Source organism: Arachis hypogaea, chromosome 10, assembly GCF_003086295.3.
Source record: "Arachis hypogaea cultivar Tifrunner chromosome 10, arahy.Tifrunner.gnm2.J5K5, whole genome shotgun sequence".
In the NCBI taxonomy this organism is placed as follows: Eukaryota; Viridiplantae; Streptophyta; class Magnoliopsida; order Fabales; family Fabaceae; genus Arachis; species Arachis hypogaea.
In genome coordinates, this window is record NC_092045.1 from 29875929 (window position 1) to 29883939 (window position 8011).

Below are 8011 nucleotides of genomic sequence, written 5' to 3' on the forward strand. Positions count from 1 at the left end.
AGAAGAAAGTGAAAGAGAATAGGGATGAGAAGGGAGGAGAGAAAAGTGTAAAAGGTAGAAGAAGAATGAAGAAGAGAAGAGGGAGGAGAGGAAGAAAGAAATAGGATTTAAAAAGAGAAGAAAAGAAAACTGATTAGGTGGCGCGCTGCGTGCAAGGTGCACGACGCTAACGGCGCGAACGCGTCACGCACGCGGACGCGTGGGTGAGCGTATAGGGGAGGGATGCGAGAGCGTCTATCACGTGCATGCGCGATTAGGGATCGTGCAAAACGCACGAAGCCATCCGCACTCCCGCATAACTCTCTGTGCGAAACCCCAATAACGCCGATTTACACACCCACGCGTACGCGTCAGTAACGCTTACGCGTGGGTTGAACTTTTTGTAGGGGGCGCGTACGCGTGAGGCACGCGTACGCGTGGTGTGACATGTGTGCCACGCACCACTCCCGCGCGTCTCTCGTGCAACTCTCTGTTCAGTTTTGCTACACAAACGGCGCGTGCGCGTCGTAGACGCTTACACGTCGTTCACCCCCTTATTTTTTTAATTTTTTATTTTTTTATGCAAAATATAGAATGCAGTATGCAGATACTGATGTAGATGTCATGAATAATTCCAAGTTCAATAAAATAAAATAAAACTAAAAAACAAACAAAACTAAATAAAATTATAATTGAAAAAGGAACGATCATACCATGGTGGGTTGTCTCCCACCTAGCACTTTTAGTTAAAGTCCTTAAGTTGGACATCTGGTGAGCTCCCTGTCATGGTGGCTTATGCTTGAACTCATCCAAGAATCTCCACCAATGTTTGTAACTCCAATGGCCTTCGGGATCCCAAACTAGGCGCAAAGATCCTTCAAGCAAGTTAAAGCAAGTGACAAGGCCCCAAGAGTGTTGATTGCTAGAATGAATTATGGGGTCCCAAACTTTACTTTTGCACCCGTCTTCTTGTTGATCATCACTGTTCCAACCAGGTGACAAGTGATTTGAATTCTCACTGGAGCATCTGATAAACCACTATTTTATGGTTTATCTTATGCTCAATTGAGTGGTTGTTATCAACTCTTTACCCACTTATTCATACTATTTGCATGAGTTTACGTTTTCCTTCCGAATTTTGTGCTATGATTGAAAACATGCTTCTTTGGTCTTATATTTGTTAATATTAATCCTCTTTTATTACCATTAGATGCCGTGATATGTGTGTTAAGTGATTTCAGGGATTAGCGTCCAAACAACTTCCTAGACCCATTCAATCGGGCTCTACACCAACCTTTGCATTTAAACTTTGAGCTTTCCACCATATTGAATCTTGAATGACGACTCCTACCACTAACCATCTCCCTCTTACTCTTAAAGCCACAAAGAGCTCTAAGTTGATCATCCGTCTCTAGTAGCCCATATTCAAGTGGGAAAGTAAAGGTTAAGAATAAGAATTTTACCCACTTGAATGTTGTATTGGACGGTAATGGCTTTGGGAGAGGTGTTTCTAATGATCTTGTAAGCTCCACTCCCTTATGCTCTTCTCTGACAACTTCCACCTTTTTGCAAGCTTCTTTAAATTTAACATCTTCCTCTTGGTAGCTTTCTTCCAATTCAATCTCTTCTTCATTGTTCACCAAGGGCATAGGAGGTTGTGCTTTTTCTTCTTTAATCTCCATGTCAAGTCCAATGGGAGAGGATTCAAATGTAGATAAGAATTCATCAATGATTGAATCCATCTCTTGATCATCCCCTTCAAAGTCTTCAACCATGATATACCTTGGAGGTTGTACACCCTCCTCAACATCAATTGCAAACGTCTTAGAATGAGGCTCTATGACTTGAGTTTTCCATGGAAGTTCTGCATCTCCTAAGTCTTCAACCACTTCTTCCTCTTTAATGGCAGGCGTAGCTTCTTCCAATTGTTCCAATACAAAATCATGCTGCTCACTGTCCACTGGAGTTTCTAACTTCTCATTCATGCCACGTTCTTCAGTAGATTCTCCATATGAAGCCATGGGGGTTCTTTGAATGTCCGAACTTCGGGAAGGTAATCGATTTATCACTTGATCTAGTTAGCGAAGGGTTGCATGAAGTTTTTCCACTGTTTCCTTGAGATGATCCCTTGATTCTTGTTGTGCTCGGCTATCATAAGTAGGATCATAGTGCTCTTGGATTGATGGATATGGAGATGGTGAATATTGAGGTGATGGTTTTTGGGAGTAATTGGGTTGGAATTGGGGTGGTTCTATATATGGTTCATATGGCTCATAAGGTGGTTGGTATGATGGTTGAGGGTTAGGGTCATATGGAGGTGAATGGCGGAAAGGGGCTTGTGAGTATGGTGGTCCAAAGTCATGTTGAGAGGGGGTTCATAGGCATATGGTGGTGGTTGTTGATAATCAAAAGAGTGCTCACCATAGCCATTGCCTTGATATGCATCACAGAATGGTTGTTGATAGTCCATTGGAAGTGGTTGTTGCCATGAGGGTTGATTAAATCCTTGTGGCTCCTCCCATCTTTGATTGTTCCATCCTTGATGCATGTTCTCATTATAATCTCCTCTTTCTGCAACATAGTTGTAACCAGACTCATACCCAAAGGGGTGAGAATTCATAATAGTAAAGAAAAATAAAAATAAAAACAAATAAAAAGAAAATATTTACAATAACCAATAATAAGGCATACGTTTGCAATTCCCCGGCAACGGCACCATTTTGACGATTAGATTTCTGCTAATAAAGAATTCACAATAAATTCTCGTTGCAAGTATAGTTTCTAAACTAACAAGAATCCTTCCGTACAAAAGTTTGGTTGTCACAAGTAACAAAACCCAATAAAATTTATAAACTGAAGTATTCAAATCTCGGGTCGTCTTCTCAAGGAATTTCAAGGAGGTGTGATTTATTATTGGTTAAAGAAAATAGTATAATTTTGGGTTTTTAAAATAAGGAACAGGTTATTTTAAATGGCAAGGAAAATAAATTAATAATTATAAAATCTCTTGGCAAGGTATAAGATATTGAAGTCCTATCCTAGTTATCCTTATCAGGTGTGATGAGAATTGGACTCTGCTCCCACTTTAGTTAGCCCTTACTAAATAAAAGAAAGTTAAGCGGACTAATTAATTTGATCCTCAAGTCCTAGTCAACCCCTATGGAAAAACTAGAGTTATTGGAGTACAAATTAATCAGCAAAGAATTCTAATTTCAATCAACAACTGAGTTTGATAACTCAAGTGTTACTAATTACTCAACCAAAGCCAAAAGGGGAAAATAAATCTAAATTAACTTAAAAGCATTCATAAATAAAATAAGGAGAAAAATCAAATCTAAAATACCTCAAATTGCATTAATAAAAGAAATCTAATCTAACATGGCAAAGTTCATAAATTAATTTAGAAAAATAAATAAAAGGAACATTAAATTTGGAAATTGAGAAGAAGAAATCCTAAATCCTTTAAGAGGAATCCTAATCCTAAATCCTAAGAGAGAGGAGAGAGCCTCTCTCTCTCTCTAAAACTACATCTAAAAACTAAAATTATGAACTATGAATGAGTGATCAGTATGATTTGAGTCTCTGCATGTTCCCTGGCTTTATTCTGTGTTTCTGGACCGAAAACTGGGTCAAAACGCAGCCCAAAAATGTTCCAGTTTTTCTTGAATTTTCTGCGGATCACGTATGTCACGCGTACGCGTCGGTCACGCATACGCGTCGTTTGACGATTTTCCTCTCCACGCGTGTGCGTCAGGCACGCGCTCGCGTCATTTGCGCAAACTCCAATCCACACGTACGCGTCAAGCACGCGTACGCGTCGCTGTGATTTTCTCCAAATCGCGCGCACGCGTTAGCCATGCGTGTGTGTCGCTGTTCGCTGGTTGTCTCCTTTATTTCTTGTGCTCCTTCCCTTTTTGCAAGCTTCCTCTCCATTCTCTAAGCCATTCTTGCCCTATGAAGCCTGAAACATTTAACACACGGATTACGGCATCGAATGGTATAAAGGAGAATTAAAATACGTAATTAAAAGATCTCTCGGAAGTAGATTTTCAACTATGGAATAAGTTTGGGAAGGAATTGTAAAATCATGCAAATCATATGAATAAGTGGGCAAGAATTTGATAAAAACCACTCAATTAAACACAATATAAACAATAAAATAGAGGTTTATCAATCACCTTTTGCATTGAGCCTGTCTTGTAATGTTTGTGTTCCAACCATACTCCTACTTTTGTATCCTTATGCATACGATAATTCAAGTATTTGAAAACCGTATATAAGTTTATATGTTGAGATATTTTTGCTTCTTCCTTAAATGTGTTCAAGAGTGAACTCTTATGAGATTTCTTTCATTTTGTATCAATTTTCGAGGGCGAAAATTTTTATAAGATGGGTAGAATATAAAACCCAAAATTCTTAAAAAAGGGCTATCATAATTTAATTCCAAATTCAGTATTTTTGTAACTTTAATTTCAGAAATTTCTTTTTTTAGGAAAGACTAAAGCTAGTTTCGATTAATTGAATTTGAAATAAATTGAGACTTATTATCCAATTTTAAAATATTGGATTATTTTCTATATTTAAATTATAAAGTTGACAGTTATGAAATAATAGAGATTTTATATGATTTGGACTAAATAATTAATGTTTTAAAATATTGATACTACTGTTTTGAAAAAATAAAAGATTTAATCATATTATTTTTAATTATTGTATTTGGGCATTTTATTAAAAATAAATTATAAAATTGATGAACAAACAATATTTTATACATTACTATTGTTTGATTAGAATTTATTTCTAATTATTATATTCTCTCTATTTTTATCTAAAATTACTAAAATGCCTCTGACCTTAATTTTTTTAAAATAAAACCTTCACCTTGAAACCTAACCCAATGACCCGGTTCCCTTCAGCCACACACCAACCTTTCCTTGCTCTCAGCAGCAGCAACACAAACACTTCCCCCTTCCTCAAACCCATACACAGCCATAGTAGCAGAACAGAGAGAGAGAGTGGGGAAGAGAGGAGGGGCGATGATGGCTGTGGCCTCACTACCGCCGCTGTCCAGCTCAACACCGCCATCCCATCTTGCCGCGCCGTCATTCACGCCTTGAGGGCTGTCACGCAAGGAAAGAGAGAAGAGGGCGTGCCGCCGCGCCGCTGTCCAACCCGCCATGCCTCGCCGCCAGATTGCCGCGCGTGAGGAGCCCTACCGTCGCCGCCATTGTCGTCCCGTCCCTGGAGCCATAGTCACGCCCCTGTCACCGCGAGGAAGAAGGGGAGGAGAGGGAAAGGACTGTGCCGGCGTCGCGCCTCACCGCCGCGCCGAGGGTCCCTTTCCTGCTAGATCTGCCGCCGTCAAGCATGAAGGGAGGAGGAAATGGCGTCGCGGGTTGGGGCTGATCCTCTTGCTGCCGTTTCATCGTTGCTGCGGCTAAGTTACGGCCGTTGGATCTGACCAGAGAGGGAGGTGGTGACGGTGGTGGATGTTGGTGCTGGGTTAGCGCCGCCACTGCTGCCAACTCCGGGGTGCCGTTCAAGCCGTGCCCAGCCACCGTGAAACCAAGTCCGCCGTCGCCGTTGTGACGCGCCGGGGGGGAGGCAGCCTGCGGATAGGAGGAGCGATGCGATGGGCCTATCCTGAACTGCTCCGTTCTTATTTCTCGTTGCGGTAAGCGTTTACATTCTGGAACCCTTGAAAATCTGCACCTTATTATATTTGGGTAAGAACCTAAGGTTTTGATAACGTAGAGCTGAGGTCGGGTTATGGTATGTCACGGTTAGAGCTATTGTGCTGTTACGGGTAGTTGGAGCTGAGGCTGCCTCTGCCGCCGGAGAACGCTCTGCCAGTAAGTGTTTTAAATTGTGGTTTCTGTCCTTTTGAATTTCGAAAAGGTTTTGATGCTGCGTGGTTATTATAGTTGACCCACCGGAGCTTCTGGCCGCTACCGGAGCTGTTGTCGGGTCGGTCCGGAATCGCAGCTGCTTCATTTGTTATTTCAGTATGTAATTATGTTTCGAAAGCCCTGCCTTAGTGACCCGGACGTGTATTAAAGCCTTTACGATATAAATGTTCTTGGAATTTAGTAACTGAGGTTGTTTGTTGTAATTTAGAGCTGTTTATGCTGCTGCAAAAATGTATGGGGCTGTGCTTTGAGGCTGCCTTTGGTTTCGGGTTGAGGCGGAAAGGTCTCGGTGAGGCGTTTGGGTTATGGATTTGCGTTTTGAGGTAGGGGAGCTTTCCGAAAGCTACATTTTATATATTGTAATTATTACATATGGATACTGATGTTAGACAATGTGTATTTGGTGATTGTATCATCCTTATGTATTGTTTGATTGTCTCAAATGATTATAAATGTTTGTTTGGCTGAATTGTTGTGCGGCTTTGTAAAACGGAATGTTTTTGAAGTTGATTCTTTAAAGATTTGAAATTTGAGTTTAATCCGTTGGGGATTGATTCGAGTTGAGTTGACTTTTTTGATAATGTGAAAAATAGAATATTATTTGAAATTCAGCCTGGTTTGCTTTAAATGATTTTGTTTTTTTTGATAAATGATTGTTGCTAAACTGTTTGTTTAAAACTTTTGAAATGAGTTTTATCGGCTAATAATGAATTGATTTTGAAATGGTTTCCTTGAGATATGCAAATGAGGCGACTGTTGGATTTAGCTTGAGTTTGAATTAATTTTTAGATTTTGGATTGTTGAAAGGGATTGAGGAACGGTTTAGTTGGGACCCGAACCGGGTGGCAACGTCCAAGTTTTAGGGGAGGTGTTGCTGAAATTTCTATAAAAATCCGAGACTTGTTTCAAAAAGCTATTTAAAAAGGTTTGGATTTACTAAGAACTCTTCAGTTCTTACCCCTATTTCCACCCCTTTCATCTACAATTGCGAAGGTTTAGTGCGGGGCTATAGGAGTATAGAAGATGATGCTTATGAGTTAAGTTGTTAGAAATTATTTTTTCTTTCGTCATTTATTGTTTTTAATTTTTAGAGGGGTAGGATTTTTTTTTGAAAATCTTGAAATAAGTCTATGTATATAATGTTATGTGAATATATATATATATATATCTATGTGATTAAGTGATTAAAAGTAAAACCTTTTCGTTTTCTTAATTAAATTTTCTGTTTGCACACGCGAAGGCTCAATATTTAATAAGCATAGTATATAATCAAAAGAATAGAAATAAGTAGCGCTTGAACTTTTAGTGTGAACATGAGGTGCTAAAAGTTAGGGTGGTACAATTGACATGTTACCACTTCACCGTTTTCCAACTGGTTACAAGGAGCACAAAGACCATTTTTTTTTTTTTTTTGGGTGGATGAAAACTGCTCGAGTATTTTTTAATTATTGAGAGATGCTTAGTCAATCGGTTAAATGGTTAGGACCAGAGTGAACATTTACTTCATATAAGATAATAGTATGAAATTTGTCAACATATAGTAAGAAGCTACCAATCACATATATACATACAACATATACATACAACTAAGTAAACTAATTAAGCTCAAAATCTTTTTAGATACAACTAAATAAACTAGTTAAGCTCAAAATTTTTTAAGAGACACACAGATTAGAGAAGCTCAAAGATTTCATCTGTTTTGTTTTTGGTCCGGGTTTAGTCACTACTAATATGAATGAATGTTGAAACATTTCAAAATAAATGAATAACATTAATGACAATTATGGTAACTAATAAATAACAGTATTTACTAAAACTAAAAACACATTATTAGTGACAGAACAAAGTAAAATAGATTTTATTAGTGGTGCTGTAATAAGGATCACATGGAAGCACACACCTTGTTGAAGAAACACATTTCTTTTGCTACTATTGTTTTTCTAAAAACAGACCAACACAGAGCATAAAAAGAAAAATGAGGGATTTAGTAAATGCAGAGGTGAATATATATATAGTAATGAGAAAAGTGAACTATCATAATTAAAACAAATAAACAAAGCTATATTACTAAAAGAAAAAGTCTAGGGGGCCAGCAATTTTGTTAAATTCTGACCAGCATGTAA

At 38.6% G+C, this 8011-nt stretch overlaps 1 long non-coding RNA gene across 1 annotated transcript; it reads left to right on the forward strand.

The window, feature by feature from the left end:
- Positions 1–4873: 4873 nt before the first annotated feature.
- On the forward strand, positions 4874–6357 carry LOC112715487 (uncharacterized). Its single transcript, XR_011866539.1, has 3 exons — positions 4874–5653; positions 5734–5831; positions 5904–6357. It is a non-coding gene; the product is annotated as an uncharacterized lncRNA (long non-coding RNA).
- Positions 6358–8011: the final 1654 nt, after the last annotated feature.